This window comes from Heloderma suspectum, chromosome 2 (assembly GCF_057233095.1).
Source record: "Heloderma suspectum isolate Gila_16-S chromosome 2, 16-S_ref, whole genome shotgun sequence".
NCBI classification, from domain to species: domain Eukaryota; kingdom Metazoa; phylum Chordata; class Lepidosauria; order Squamata; family Helodermatidae; genus Heloderma; species Heloderma suspectum.
This window is the reverse complement of record NC_139459.1, coordinates 338,714,771-338,731,373: the sequence shown is the minus strand read 5'-3', so window position 1 is coordinate 338,731,373 and position 16,603 is coordinate 338,714,771. Positions and strand designations below refer to the sequence as shown.

At 48.5% G+C, this 16,603-nt stretch overlaps 1 protein-coding gene across 1 annotated transcript in view; it reads left to right on the top strand.

The window, feature by feature from the left end:
* The first annotated feature begins 3,588 nt into the window (after window positions 1-3,588).
* The window catches only part of PLXNB1 (plexin B1), a 184,922-nt gene continuing 171,907 nt past the window's right edge, over window positions 3,589-16,603 (top strand). Inside the window, exon 1 of the mRNA XM_084840675.1 lies at window positions 3,589-4,069. The gene's annotated coding sequence lies outside the window, so the exon portion shown is untranslated. The remainder of the gene's footprint in view (window positions 4,070-16,603) is intronic.

Sequence of the window (16,603 nt, the reverse complement as noted above, 5' to 3'; positions counted from 1 at the left end):
TAGGGAAGGTTCCCAGACTTACCACTCACCCTCTAAAAGACTACCATTCAGGTAGCATATGCAGATGTTTGCATACGTGGGTTTAGGGCAGACTTTCTGAATAATTCAGAGCAAAACTCAATAAAGGGGTAAAAAGATTTATTTAAGTAAAAACAAGATATAGACTCAGACATAAAGGAGGGAAAAGAAACATAAAATGCATTGTAATTAAGGTGCTGTTCTAGCATATATGTTGAAAGCTAAGTGATGTGGCAAGATACTTGAGAGTTATGTGGCATGCAAAGAAGTTGCAAAAAGCCTAGTTGGGTTTTTTGCTAGAGAACAGAGGAAGCCCTTTCCTCCCATATCTGGCAGGTTGGAATCCAAAGGGATTAACAGGAAAAAAGCGTCTACTTTCATGTATAGGTACTTAGCTAATTATGAGTCAAGTGGGGTTTTTTTTAGCCATTCAAGCTTATTTTTCGCTTACCTTTCAATTGGGAACAAAGATGTAGGGCTAAGGCAACATTGTGCAAGAAAGTGAGCTAGTTGGCTAGCACAATAGCATTCAGGTTGCAGGTGTGGAGGGCTACATGTTTGAACACTTGTTGAGGCAAATGTGCCAGTTCAGCCAGCTGCCAAGCCTTTTCAGCATGGGGTAAAAATCCAACATAAATCCTACTTAGAGTAGACCCATTGAAATGAATGGGATTAAAGTTAGGCATGAGTAATTTCAGTCTAATTAATTTCTATGGGGCCACTCAAATTAGGCCTTATGTTGGATTTTACCCATGGGTTCCTTACATCGGGGTGGGCAAAAGGTAGCTCTCCAGATATTCTGGACTTCAACTCCAGAAGCCTCTGCCAGCATGGCCAATGGTCATGAATGCTGGGAGTTGAAGTCTGAAAAATTGGGAGACCCCTGCCCTACACACCACACACAATGTAACATGTGGGGGCTTTGTGTGTCATCTTGAGGCCCAATTTGTGCTATTCTCCTACTCAAATGGTGTGCACATGGGAGACTGCATGAGTCATGCTCACATAACATGTGACCTTGTGTGTGTGTGTGTGTGTGTGTGCCGTGTCAGTCAGAACGGGAAGTGGCATGTCCACTCCAGGAAAGGAACGTCAACAACTTGGTGCATGTAATAAACCAGCCCCAAGTTATCTGGGTAGCACTTCTAAGGTTATAACCCCAAGAGATCAGCCAAAGTCCAGGCGTCTTTTGGCACCCTGTAAGCAGGATTGGGGAACCTCAGGCAGAGGAGCCAAATTTGGCCCACCTGGGCTCCCAATCTGGGCCTCTGGTTCTCAGAGGGCCACACTCCCTTCCCCTGGCCCCACCTGCTTTCCCCCAGCCGCTAATACTTTGTTGGTTTCCTGGCTTTTGTGCAGTTTTCCACCTCCTTCTAACAGGTTGAAATGCTTCTCCTAAAACTTTGTTACTAGCAGGAAGAGCTTCAAGCTAAAATATATAGTCATTTTTGGAATGTGGCCCCGGAGAGCTACTCCGAAATGGAATCAGCTCTCAGCCTGAAAGAGGTCCAAGCACCTTTGCTGTAAGCCAACCCTCCCTGACCTGTTGTCCTCCAGATGTTTTGGATGACAACTCCCAGCATTTCTGACTATTGGCCATACTGACTGGGGCTGATGGGAGTTGAAGTTAGGGGTGTACGAACCCCACTCACCTGATTCCGCTGGGGGGTCCACGGGGGGGGAGGCGATCTGTTCCTCCCCCCAGAGTCCTCCCCGGCCGGCTCTGCTATGCTGGACGCCATTTGCTTCCGCAGACCGGCAGCGGACAGCAGCGGACGACCCGGACCCGGCCAGCGGCAGATAGGATCTGGCCGGCGCAAACTTTGTGGGGTGGCAGAGGTGAGTGGTCTGTCCCGCCACAGACTCCAGGGGGCTGGATTCTTTAGAATCAGGCCTCACTGGAGTCCGTGGCGGAATTCTCCGCCATCCCTAGATGAAGTACAAAAAATATGGACAGCACCAGGTTGGGGAAGCTGCTGTAAGGCTTCGAAAAGAAAGTTTTAGCAGTGTATTTTCTACAGTGAAGCTCATAGTGCATTTTCTCTTTATGGCTTGGGAGTTCCTCAAAAACATCCTGATATATTAAACCTACCTATGCCTTTTTTGTTCCTTATTAGCTCCCTCTCTTTTTCTTATATTGTTATTACATTAAATTATTAAAAGTATTTTTAAACCGCCCTTCATCCTTACAGATACCAGGGCAGTGTACAATGAGTTTGCCCATACATAGTCATATAGCCACAAAATACAATAAAAACAATAAAACAGCAATAAAGCTAGACAGACTAGCCCAGAAATGGCCAGGCAAACAATGTAAGTTCTCATCTGATGCCGGAGAGACTGCAATGTCAGTGGCCATCACAGTTCTATGGGGGTTGATATGAATTCTATATATTCATATATGCAGCAATACTTTTCTCAAAGATGCAAGTTTCCTCACTGTGGACAGGCTGCTGCTGAGTGCTGACCCCCCCCCCCCCGGTGACATCCCAAGCAATGAACTGCTGAGGTGAGCATAACTCACAGCAGCATAATTTGAATCCAGGACCAGGGAGCAGCAGTGCCATTAGGTAAGAGAGACTCTAGACTTAATGGTCTTATGGGGTGGGGAGGGGCTCTTTATGTGTATTGTCTCACTTCATTCAAAATGTGGCAAGCCAGCTCTGCCACATTTGGGAGCCCTCCTGCCTATTCTGCTGACTGTGTGTGTGTGTGTGTGTGTGTGTGCGTGATGGGACCTCTGCCCCAAAGTCCCGCCCTGACGGCACCACTGCTCAGGAGACCCAGCTCTAACCCAGTGGCAGCTGGTGGGGCAGAGGACAGGGCAGATGCTCAATAGTCTACTGAGATTGTGAGAGGAGTACAGGAGAAGGCCACGTGCAGCACTTGGACGCAGTGGGGCAAATGTACCTGGTCGTAGGGGGATCCCTCTGCCACAAGTGGGTGCGGGACAGGCCGGGGGCACTGCCACATTTGCCCCAAATATAGAACCCCTTCTGCTCTAACCATTAAATGGGACATTGTCTTGGGTGGCACCAGGGCCTCTCTTTGTTTACCTCTAAACACAGCCATACGCCAGGCTTGGCTGGCCTGGCGAGCCAGCTGAGTGAATGGGGCCGCAAGTGCCCCTCTCTGATTCTGCACGGGCCTGGGATCAAAGTTGCAGGCAGAGGCGCAACAGAGAGCCTCCTCGCTTGCCACTGCTCTGATCCCGAAGGAATCTCCAGGTTGGGTTCATCGCTATGTGCCTTTGCAGGGGGAAGGCGCAGCTATGGGGCTTGGCTTTCGTCGGCTGGATTCCTCCAGCCAGCAGAGGCTGGTGGCTCCCATATCAGTGGGGATGCGAATCCGCTCCGGGCTTCAATCCGAACCAGCCAGAACTCTAAAAGAGCTATCCAAGGTGCTGAAGTCAAGCCCCCAGATAGGCTCAGCAACTTGGATACCCCTTAAGAGTTCTGGCTGGTTCCGAGTGAAACCCAGCGCGGATTCGCAGCCCCACTGCCACGGGATCCACCAGCCTCCTCTGCCCCCAGCCCCCCCCTGCAGTAGCGGCTCACTCTCAGCAGGGGCTCTCTAGCTTTGCCTTGTTTGCTGAGCGGCGGGCCGGCCGCACAACTACTTTCACGCACACGCAGCGGTGGCGGCGGCACCGTCGTCGTCCTCCCCGGCTTTTCCTTTCTGTGTTTGGCGAGGGGGAGCGGGTGCCGCTGGCTTGCTCGCGAGGAGCCTCGACTGATCGGCCAGCGCGCACGCACGGCGCGCCTGGAGCAGAGCCGCCCTGCCTGTGCCACGCGAGCCCAGTTGTTTGCCAGAGCGCCTCGAGGGCGACGACTCTCATCGGGGGCTTGTTTACACAGGCAGATTCGGGGAGTCGGAATTCCCCTGCTGCGAAGGTGACGGGAAAGAGTCTGGCGGCGGCTGGTGCAGAGGGCGGCGTGTGGGGAGATCCAGAGCCTCTCCCACCGCTGGCCCCATTATTGTCCTGGAACCACAGAGGTCTTGATCGCCCGTCCTCCTCCCCGGTGCATTTTGTCCGGAGATGGCATTTTGGGTGAGTTTTCCGCGTGCTTCCCTCTCTGCCCGTGCTTCGTTTGTTTTGCCTGTCTTTTGTTTCCTGCGCGTTCTCCAAGCCGTGGTGGCTTTAGCGCCGGCTTTCAGGGGTGGGGGAGAGAAATAAAGTGGGATCTTTGGGAGTGAGGCGAATGGAGGCTTTTTGCACTGAGAAGAGGGAGAGGGAGACGGATCAGGGAGAGAGCCGCTTCTCTCGCTCTCTCCCCGCCGCCCGCCCCATCTCCTCTTCCAACCCTCGTCCTCCCAAGTTTTCCTTTCAGCCCTCTCATTCATTCTCCGTTTCCCTCTCTCCGTCCTTTTCTTTCTGCGATCGAGGCGGCGCACACGCAGCTCTCTTTGAATGGAACTTTTCTTCCATCAGGGCATCGGGTTTGGGCGGCTTTTTTGCCTTGGCTGCTCCGAACTTCTACGGCGAGGCCGTCGCCAAAAGGAACCTACCATGGTTTGGGGGTGGCGGGGCGGGCAGCATCGCTTCCCTAGCAGACACTGGGTAGGCGTGTGTGTGAGTGTGAGTGTGCGCGCGAGCGCGAGTTGGCTGGCCTCTGAGTCCCAGAGAGGTGTGTGTACAAGGAGGTTTCTCCACAGCCCTTAGAATGACCCTTTTATTCTTGCCTGCTCTTGAAACGGCCTGTCTGCTCGCCTCCCCCCTTTTGCTTTCAGCCGTCACACCGCCACCACCCTGCCTGCCATCCAGAAAAAGAGAACCCTATGTGTGCGTGTGGCTAGAGGGAAAGGGCACATTTCTGCCACTTCTAAACCTTGCCAAGGGAAGGCGGGTTGGCCCTCTCTCCTCCTTTCCAAAGAAACCAGGGGCGCTCATTGAGGGTGGAAGCCTTTCGCTTTTTCAACCATCCCCCTCAAAGGTGGCCCCATCTCTCTGTCCCATTTGTCTGGAGGAGGGGGGGGGAGAACCATCCAGCAGAGCAGCAGAGACCCTTCCCCTCGGAGTATTGGAGGGCTGGGCTTGGTCCCACCCCCCTCTGCCTCCTTTGTTCAGATGGAGGTGCTGGCTAGTCCCGCAGGGAGCTGGTGGTGCTTAGAAGAAACATGAAACCTGCTTACCAGAGGAAGGCAGAGCAGAGTGGTGCGGTGGTGGGAGCAGTTCAGGCTTATCCTTTGAACCTGCCTATATAGTGAAGGGTGGGTGGGTGGGTGACGGCTGATGTACTTTTTGTCTGTGTGTACACCAGAGCAAAAGTCTGAAGGAGTTGTAGAAGGTGGAAAGGTCATGGTGAAGGGGATCTTGACAATAGTCGTGCAAAGGGTTCCAGCAATCTCCCATGTGCTGGCTGTGTTGTTTTAACAGGGAGTGTCCCTCTGTGTACATTACTCACGCTCCCACCTTGTGATTGGTAAGCGCTGTGGTTTTTCGCCCAGGAAAGAAATGGTTGGAGATGGTCAACACATGCAAAGAAGATCCTGAAAGGAAAGTGGTCATTCACCTCTACCCATACCACCCTAGGATGCTTTACTTTTGGATTCCACCTACAGCTTTCAGCACACATTCAGATTAGGCCAGGGGGAGGAGACTTGGTGCTGTCCAGATGTTTCAGACTACACCTTCAATCACCCCCAGCCAGCATCACCAATGGTCTGGGATTGTGTAGCCTGAAACATTTGGAGCGTACCAGGTTGCCTGCTCCCGGATTAGACAGTATTTAAGAATTTTGTCCCCAGAGTTGGAGGATTCTGGGCAAAATACACACAGACAACCATCTGAGGCAAATGCTTAAAATCACTTATTGTAGATTAGTTGTTCAACCATCCCTTTGTGTTCATCACAATCAACAAGGCAGATAGGTGGATTCTCTCCCTACACTGCCATTCCCCTTCAATGCATATTAAAGATGAAGAAAAAATTATGTGTACCTCAGGTAGTTATTCCATCGTAATTAATCCAGAATTAAGAGTGTGTGTGTGTGCACACACGCGCACGCACATGGTCTATTAGTTGTTCATTTCAGACAGATGCTGTTGCCACACTTCAACAGAGTGTGCTTCCAGATGGACCGCTTCTAGAGCTACCAATCAAAATACAATGTGCAGCTATTCCATCTTTACTGCCTAACTGATGTTTTTTGTGAGAAGGAAAAAAGATCGAAGCAGCAGTGGGAAATTCTCTGAATGAGGCAGGGCAATTGCATGATAAAAGCCTTGTCTGGAAACACCCTCACACATACACACACACACATTGGTGCCAAACAGCAGCTTCTAGAGGGCAATTTTCATTGGGATTGTGACATGGAAGGAAAGGTTTAAACCACCCCTCCTTATGTCCTGGGGTTCCATATCTGTTCACACACACACTCCCACCCATACGGCGGCTGCCGTCTACAGTTTTTTAAAAGATGCATGCATTGCCAAGCCACAGGTGGTTTGGCCCACAGGTAGTTTGGCCCACACATAGGGCACAATCCAACCAAAGTTAAGGGGAGCAGAAAATTTGACAGATGGCGACTCCCACAGATTTTACCAATTACTTTCCAAAAGGGCCAGCCCAGGGTTAACTCCACCTGTTGGGCTTGGGAACCCCCATAATAGAAATGACTAGCTATGGTAATGTGATGCATAAGACATAACTGAATTTCCTTGGTAAAGTTACCCAGCTCTGACCTGGTTGATCCAATAAAGGGAAATCTTGCTATTGGAAGGAAAGCATTGCCCCAGATTCGCATTTGTGTGGATTGCCGGGAGTTTTCCTTGCAGCTGTGCCAAATGCAAAAGGACAGTGTTAGAGCAGCATCAGGCCCTCTAACCTAACAGCTGTAGCAGGTGGCTGCTTTCATCACCTTTAGCTGCAGAGGAGCGAATGCAACACATAGTGGTGTGACAATTTGCCAGCAGATGTCACCCCCTGCGTTGGAGAACAAGGGGAAGCAGTAAGCATCTCTGAAGATTTTAGGAGGAGGGAAGGGGGGAAGTGCTGTCTCTCTCTCCTCCTGGCATAAGCTGGGCTTGGTACTGGAGCACTGTTAGCTGCTGCCTTTCTTTAATGCAAACCTATTGTTGTCGTCTGTCGAGGCCTTTGGGGCATCTGTGCCTCAAGCCACTTACTGCATTTCCAATCAAGCTGACAGCACTGCGAGGTCAGAAGTCCCAGCATAATGGGCCTAGGCCATGGGATGCTATGCTGGAGTGATGGGGAGAGGAAGGAGCATTCCTTTAAATGAAGGACATCTGGCAACTGTGCTGCTGGTTATTGGGTCCTTGATTTACTGGGGTCAAGTGGGTGGCACTGAGATCTGGTTTAACTGATTCAGCAGAGGCCGAAACACTAGCGTGTATATCTGGGGATGAGGGGAGCCCCCCCCCCACATGTGGAAGGTGCTTTTAAGGTCATCTAGCCCACTCCCCTGCTTGATACAGGAAATCCAGAGCTCGTGCCCCCGTCCCCAACAGACGGCTGATCAGCCTCTGCTTAGAGTCTTCCAGTGAGGATTGATTCCATTGCTGGGCTGCTCTTGTCATCAAAACGTTTCTCCTGTAGTTCCACTGGAATCTTCCCTCATGTAACTTAAGTCCATTAGAGGTAGAAGAGAACAAGCCTTTGCTCTCTTCTATGTGACAGCCCTTCAGGTCTTTGGAGAGTGTTACCGTGTTCCCCCTCAGACTTTTCTTAGAAATAATGGACATTTTACTAGTGCGTGTGTCTGTCAGGGCAGGTAGACATTTGGTTTAAGGCAGATTTCCTCAACTCGGTGCCTGCCAGATATGTTGGACTACAACTCCCAGCATTTCCTGGCCATTGGCTGGGAGTTTTAGCCCAACACATCTGGAGGGCACCAGTTTGGGGAAGGCTGGTTTAAGGGATCTCCTTTGGTTTTCACTAGAACCCTGAGATCCACTAACCAGGCACAAAAGAGGTGGCTCAAGAAGGCAAACATAGAATTGACAAAGAAGGTGCCTCTGAGCACATGCTCAGCCCAAGAATCTGTCTACTATAACGAGACTTTAAGCTTGCACCAGTCCTTTTGCACACAAATCTACTCCTCTTTTTCCCCAAGATTTCTTGATTTCTGAAGCCTTGATTTAAAAGGTGGGAAAGGCTTTTTGTTGTCCAACTATTAGGAGTTGGAACCTCTTGCTGATCTACTGCAAATCATCAAGAGATCTACCAGTAGATCCCTGTCTGCCTCCTGCCTACTCCTGGTGTGTGTGCGCGCACACAATGGGACCATTGTGGAGAAAAACCTGTTTTCAGAGGTGGGATTAAAAGATGAATGAAGAACTCATCCTGAAAGCAGAGATACACATGTACGAGTCCAGATGAGTTATTGCTGCATAAGCCCACAAAGTTTATACTGCTATAACTTCGTTGGACTTTGGGCGCCACAGGCGTTTTGCTGTTAAAGTATTTGGGGATAGTTGAAGCAAAATTAAGGATAGTGGAGAGACACTGGAGATACTGAAGTGTGTGTGTGTGTGTGTGTGTGTGTGCACGCATGTACATGGATGACATCTCCAGTTCTTATTCTAAAAATAAAATTATGTAACATCCTTAAAAAATATATGCATGGATGTTAAACATTCACAGCTATGCCATCCAAAGCCCCATCTGCATGTGGAGACCTCTACTGCTAGCAGTAGAAACAGCAAAGCCTTGAGTGTGCAGGAGACCTCTCGCAGGGAGTACAGAAACAACATAAAGATAGTTAGGCCATCACAGAGAGGGCCCTGTTGTGCTCCCACTGGAGGAATCCTCTTCAGAGGAGGAGCTAGAGCTCCCAGAGCCAAACAGCAACAAAGAGCAGCCCATGCCAGAAGATCAGGAGGCATCTGGGTCCCTGGGGGAGATGGCCACAGGTCCATCTCTGCAAGACAGAGGCTGAGTGACCACCTAGCTCCGAGAGCATCGGCATCTCAAGAGACAGGCCAGAGGAACTCCTGTGAGGAGTACCTGTTTACAAAGGAAGGCTCTTCATAACTAAAGGACTCCTTGTGAGTAGGGCCCTCCTCCTGAGGAGAACTTCTTCCAGAAGCCTCTGATGTGCTGCAGCTGAGTGCTGGGTGGGGCCCAGGAAGGTCCATCTTACAAGTCTCAGTCCTACCCAGGAAGGGCTGTTGGAATAGCACCTTATTTCTCTTCCTAATACTACAAGATCTTGTTTCTCCTTAGACAGGTCTCTCATGCTGCTGACCTCTGGATTCCCAATAAGACCCCATTTCTTGGATTGTGCTTGTATTGGACTGTTTCCTGTGCTTCTGATCTCTGCCTATCCTTTGCCATTTGAGATGGATTTGCCCCATAGATTGCCTCAGGACTGAGCCTGAACCGGCTGTAGCAGGGCAGGCCAAAATAGCTGTGATGGGGCTGCCACATACATTATGTTTACATCTCTGCCCAATTTGCATATAAAGCAAATATAAAGGTGGGGTAGGATTAGGATGTATCTGCCTGGTTGCGTGTTTTGTTGATAGCACTCCAGCAGTCAGCAGAACAAGCTTCATCTCTGATAGAATGCCAGGGTGTGACAATCACACATGTCAACATTCCTTGGACTTAGGAGCAGAGATTTTCCTGTAGCGGCCAGCGAAGTATCTATGCTTGCAGAATGTAAGCCTCCGTTAACCTTAAGTGGGTGTCTTATATGTACCAGTCGGGGAGCAGGGAGAGGAGCCAGAGGAGGCTGAAGATGGAACTTCTCTGTAGCAAGATATGTGGCAGAAGTTGTGTGTTCTGCAGTTTGTGACACCTTTGCTGGAATCACCATTCTGTTCTGTTACGGAGATCCTTCATCTCCTTCAGGCTGCAGTCTTATAGCTACTTACCCGGGTAAGCCGCATTAACTCAATAGGACTTACTGATGAGTAGACCTATATAGGATTGCACTGTAAGTCTCTGTGCTAGCTCTTTCATTTTCTACATCAGCCTCAAACTCCTAGCACCAGCAACAAAATGCCCAATGGTAAGGGGTCTGCAGAGCTAATTCCCCGTAAATGAAGCATGTCAAACAAAACAAATACTTCAGAGGAAAGTTTGGTCTCCAGTACTTACTTATTAAATTTATATACCGTCCAACCAGCAGATGTCCTCAGGTTGTTTCAGGGGGGTTATGCTTGTAAACCACCAATATAATAACAACCAAAACAATAAATACAAGAATAAAAATCTCAGAATATTAGAACATTAAGAGCAACCTTTTGGCCCCTAAATAGAGTCTGGGTGGCCATAAGATACTTCTAATTCCTGGATCCAAGGCTGGAGACAGGGCTCCAACCTCAGACCCAGGAGTCTGAGCTCCCCGCCCCCTCCCCATCACAGCTGGCGTGGAGAAAACCGCACCACACTGGCTGCCTCAGGAGAGAAAGGGGGCAGTTCTGTAGGTGGGGAAGGCAATTGCCCATCTAGTGAGAGTGTTCATCAAGAGGAACATGGAGGCAACAGTTGCCCCTGCATTCCTCCTGCCCTGGCTGACAGGTATCCAGATGGGATTGCGCCCTAAAAATATTAAAAAGTAATCAGGTCAACAGATTAAGGATTAAATGCCTTCTGGAAGAGAAAGGCCTTATCCTGGCATCTAAATGTATACAGTGAAGACACCAGGTGGATTTCCCTGGGAAGGGTATTTCCCAGATGGAGGGGGCCACTACAGAGAAGGCTTTTCCCCTGTTAGTTAACCCGTCCCACCATTGTGGGCAGAGACACCCAGAGAAGAGCCTCCGAAGATGCTTGTAGCGATCAGGCAGGAATGTATGGGAGAAGGCGCTCTTTGAGGCAGAGTGGTCCGAAGCTGTTTATGGCTTTAAATATCAGCACCAACACCATGAACTGGGCTCAGAAACTGACAGGCAACCAGTGCAGTTGACACAGCACTGGACTAATATGTTTGAAACAGCCAGTCCCAGGAAGGTGTAACCCAGTATAAATCCACAGGAGAACTGGGGATCTTTCACCCTGCCTCCCAGCTGTTGAATACTTCCAAAGGGTCTTCCCAATGATAATCAATTGAAGGAGTGTTATCTACATTTACAGCAATTTCTTGTCAGCATGGACTTGATTAGGAGAATTAGTTTTGTGCTCTGTGAGAAATTTATATTAAAACGTTCTGGTCCCCTGCCTAATGCTCTCTCACACACACTTTCTGCAAATTAGCTGAAAAAGTTAATAATTAACCAGTCGCCCTCTGCCTCCTCTCCCACATCTGTTGTAGTTTTGTAAAATCTCATTTAGGGAACAGCTTTGTTCAAGATCTCCCTGCTGGCTTCCCCACAACACAGGTTTAATCTCCTGGGAGAATGTGCTGGTATAGAAATCTTTCCAGACTTCTTTATGCTGCTCACTTTGACACTGGGCACAGTCCCTCCCTCTCTTTCTCTTTCTAACTGTGCCTAGGGTGCCATGTTCTGGAGACAGAGTGAGGACCTGGAGGGGAGGAAGGTGGAGCTGGGAAAGATGGATGCAAGATTTCCTAAGACCATGTGTGTGGGTAGTGCATGGAAGAGGGCAGGGACTAGATTAAAAAAGGAAGTGAAGAAGGTCACTACTGGGGACTAGTTTTCCCTTTTTTTTTTTTTTTTAAGAGAGAGGACTAGCGTACAGAATCTGGAAGAAACATGTGAACTTTAAAGGGCCCATAGTGAGCACATGCTTTACATACACTATTGAGAGCTAGTGTGGTGTAGTGTTAAGAGTGTTGGACTGGGAGCTGGGAGATCCAGGTTCTAGTCCCCACTCAGCCATGGAAGCTCACTGGGTGACTTTGGGCCAGTCACAGACCCTCAGCCCAACCACAAGGTTGTTGTTGTGAGGATACAGTGGAGAAGGAGGAGGATTATGTATGCTTGCCTTGGGCACCTGAAGGAGGGGAAAAGGCGGGATATAAATGTAAGAAATAAATAAATAAATGAAGCTCACTGGGTGACTTTTGGCCAGTCATTGACTCTCAACCTAACCTAACTTACAGGGTTGTTGTGAAGATAAAATGGCGATGTTGCAGAACAATCATGTATGCTTCCTTGAGTTCCTTGTGAGAGGAAAAAGGGTGGGATGCAGATGTAATAATTTATAAAAATAAATAAATAAATAAATAAATAAATAAATAATATAGAAGGTCCTAGGTTTGGTCTTTGGTGTCTCCAGTTAAAAAGACCCTAGGCAGCAGGACCAGGAAAGACCTTTGCATGAGACCTCAGAGAACTGCTGAGTATAGGACTGGCCCAAGGTTGCTCCAGATGAGGCGTTTATTGTGTCGTCGCTCTGCCACATTCATAGAATTTTACGGGGCTCCAGAGATGGTCATCTTTTACTCCTAATGCCCCCTCATGTTTTTACATAGCTTCTTCCATCTTTTTTTCTTACTGCAGAAAATCAGTTAAGGAGGGAAAGATGGAAGAGGTGCAGGTGCCTTTTGATAGTTAGCACGAGGAACCCTCTGTCTGAAAGCAAACGAAAGGGTCCAAAATGTTGCTTGGGCCATCTCAGTTGACCTGCACTGACAGAGCCCTCCGCCCATCTTTTCTGCCTGACCAAAAAAAGCTCACACGTCCCAGGGTTCCTTGTGGGAAGCCATAACAATTTTTAAAAGTGATTTAAGGTGCAATCCTATGCATGTTTAGACATCTGACTAAACATACATAGGATTGTGCCCTTAAGTTTGTAATAAAAGAACAGGTTAAACCTAGATGGGCCTATGAAGTTACCATTGGTCTGTCTAGCCCGATAAAATGTACTCTGACGAGCAGCAGCTGTCTAAGGCAGGGTTGGGGAACCTATGCCCCTCCAGATGTTTTGGACTACAACTTCCATGATCCCTGGCCATTTTCTGAGGCTTCGGGGACTTGGAATCCAACCACATCAGGAGGGCTCTGGCTTCCCCACCCTTGCTCTAAGGCAGCCTTCTCTAACCTAGTACCCCCTAGAGGGTTGGTCTACAGCAGGTGTGGGCAGAAAACAGATCTCCAGGGATTTTGGACATCAACTCTCAGCATTCCTGACCATTGGCCATGTTGGCAAGAGCTTCCAGGAATTGAAGTTCAAAACATCTGGAGACCTACCTTCTGCCCAGCCCTGGTCTATAGCTCCCATCATTCCTGTCCACTGGCCATGGTGGCTGGGGTTGATGGGAATCATAGTCCAAAATACCTGGAAGGCATTCCCCAGTCTGCTGGGGAAGGCTGCTCTAAGGCCTCAGGTAGAGGTGTTTTCCAGTCCTTCTACCTAACATCCTGTAAGCCAGCAGTGGAGAACCTGAGATCCTCCCTGACCATTAGCCATGCCAACTTGGAAGTTGGAGTCCAATAACATTTGTAGACTTCCCTGCTACTGCTTTAATCTGATATGACTGTGTGGTAGACAGCTGCCTCCTGGCGCCCTCCAGATACTTTGGACTTAAACTTCCATCAGCCACAGCCAGCATGGTGAATGGGCAGAATACAGGGAGTGGTAGTCCAAAACATTTGGAGAGCACCAGGCTAGGAAAAACTGTCCTAGTGTGTTGATCCTGCCAAGAATTAGCAAGTCCAAGTACCTCTCACCAACACTTCTATTATTGCTTCCCATGCCCCCAAAAGAGTGATTTTTTTTCCGGCTTGTAGATGGATTTGATACAGCTCTAAAATAGTGCCTTCCTTGACATAAGGTTCTAACCACAGCCCATACAGAAGTGCAGAGAGGAGGAGTGCCACTTTTCTTTCATGGAGGAGGTTGCGTACATAGAATGCCACTGCTTGAAAAGTTCAAGGCGTCTTTCATACCAGAGCTGAAAGATGGGTTACTAATGAGACAGTTAAAAGAATAAAAGACAAACTCAAAGCCAGATAAAACACATCTTTATATTCCAATCCTAAAAGGGCTATGTGGAAAAAGCACTCACGAATTTCAGCAGAACGGTCATCCGTATAATCGGCATGACCTACCCAAAGCCAAGTGCTTATGCAGCTCAATCCTATGCATGTTTACTCTGAAGTAAGTCCCAGTGGCTTCAGTGGGATATTCCCAGGGAAATGTGGATAGGATTGCAGCCTTCATTAGTTCCCATTGTTATCAGTGGGAGAAACTGAAGCACACTCCCCCCCCTTCAGCTGTAAATGCCCAGTTTACTTAGGGTTGAAGAGTTAACGAAGCAAGAAGCTTCACAGCTCACCCTTCATAATTATGAATACTTGCATCCATTTAATCTACACGCTACATCAGATGAGCAAGACAGGAATGGAGAAGAAGTTTAGGATTGACAGTGAGTAGTGGAGACAGTGCAGGAAAGAGTCAATATTCTTTCTGCAGGTAGTGGTGCCAGTTTTGTGTGTGTGGCAAGGCTCCTGTGCCTTTAACAGTTGCATGTCAAGCGGAAATTCACCAGGTAAAGCTTTCCCCTGTCACTTGATCTGCATTTCCTGCATCGAGCAGGGGCTTGGATTAGATCAGGGGTGCACAACCCGTGGCCCGGAGGCCACACGCAACCCCCAAGAGCAGAATTGTGCCCCAATCGACTGCCACTGTTGAATCCCCCAGCAATCCTGCTCAGATCACTCTTTCCTCACTTGGAGCAGCAGCAAGGAAAACATGATCTGTATCAGAATCAGTGGGGGAGGGGTGAAAAGAAGGGTCTCCACTCCCCCATCCTCTGCAGCGATCCTCATACAGGTTGCTTTTTCCCTGCTGCTGCGAGGGACAAAGAAAGAACCATCTTGTAGCAGGATCTCTTGTGTGTCTCTGCATAAGTGTGCGCATATGTATGTGTGTGCATGCATGTAGCCCCCATCACCTAAGTCAGAATCACATGTGGCCCTCGGGGCCAGAAAGGTTGTACACCCCTGGACAAGATGGTCAGAAGCCCTGCTCCAACTTGGGGCTTCTCTGGTGCTCCAGGGAAGAGCCCAAACAGCGCATGATGTTCACAGCATTTCTCTGTTGTTTGTGCCCAGCATCAGCTGGTACTGTTATAGTGCTTCTCAGTACAGAGTTTCCCATTTAAGCTATCATGACTTAAGAGCCATTGATAGTCCTATCCTCTATTAATCTGACTAATCCTTAAAAAAAAAAAAACCACCTTTCTTTGTGGAGCATAGATTGCTTCCTCTTGTATGCTTGCACTTCTTTTCCTTTGAAACCAAAGAATGAATGCTATCACTCTTGTGGCCCCAAATGCCAAAAAAGTGGGTGAAAATTTTGCTGTGAGCCCGGAAAAAGGACGGTGCACAGTTTCCCCTCCTGCCGGGAGCACCAGTTCATCACCTGATTCTAGCAATTGGAGACATTTACAGCTGTGGGCTAGTTAGCTTCAGTACATGCACCAATGTTAATGTGGGAGTAGCAGCTGCTGAGGTGGAAAAAGCACAGGGTGTTTCAGGCAGGAAATTGGTGCCTGGGGGCCCACCCGGGAAGCAGGAGTTGGATAGGAGTTGGATAATTCTTGGGAATGGTGCGGGGGCACTGATGCTGCTACATTGTTAAAGCTAAGCAAGTTTCAGCTTGGCTGGAGCTTGGAAGGAAAGCCTCAGATAAGCTCCTTTGAGCTCCTCCGTTTTGGAAGGAACTGCAGGTTGAAAGTCACTAAGGGCGCAATTCTATGCATGTTCAGACAGAAAAAAGTCCTACAACTCCCAGCATCCCCCAGCCAGGGGAATGCTGGGAATTGTAGGACTTTTTTCTGTCGAAACACACACAGGATTGCACCTTAAGTAGATTAAAACTATACATAACTTCATTGCATAATTTAAACCTACAGACAGGATTTAAGATGGAATTCTGAAATTGGGCATTCAGGCTTTAATCAATCATTTTGTCCTCTGCTAATAGTGATGCAGCTTCCTAGCCATCTGGTCTGTTGTGAATGGGACTTTTTATATCCTACCCTCCCACCAGAGAGCTCAGGTTAGCTTGCATGGTTCTTTCCCACCCCCTTTTATCCTCATAACAACCTTGTGAGGTAGGATAGACTCCATCCATTGATCCATTCATGGCTGCATGGGGAGTTGAACACTAGATTTCCTGGTGTCGCTTGGTCTGGCCTATAAACTACACCAACTCTCAATGGCTGTGTTCAAACATCACAGTAAACTATGGATTGTTGTGATGGGAATGAGCTTATGCGAGCCTTGGGCTTGCATGCTCACCCTTCCCTTTCTCTTGCTCTTGCTCTGGCATAGCCACGAGGAGAAGCTCAGAAGCTTCTGCTTTAGATTAACTGCAGCATCTTATCCTCTGAACTCAACAAGCTGTGGTTAAACTGACTATGGCTTATTTGAAACAAGTCAATTTCAAGCCATGGATTATGAAGCTGGCATGTTTCAATAAGCCATAGTTAACATTAACTGTAGTTTAGGGTTTGGATGTAACACTAAACTGTTGTTAACCAAAAGCAGAAGTGGAAGCTCCCAATTTCCTTGCAGCTGCAGCAGGGGAGGCGTGAGTTTGCGAGGCGTGCATAGGCTTGTTCCCACCATGATAAACCACGGTTTATCATGATGTCCAAATGTAGCCAGTGGTTGTGATGTTACACATCAGAAAGTACATGGCTGTGTATAATGATAATCATATCTCTTTACAGCAGAGGTGCAAAACCTCTTTCAGCCCAAG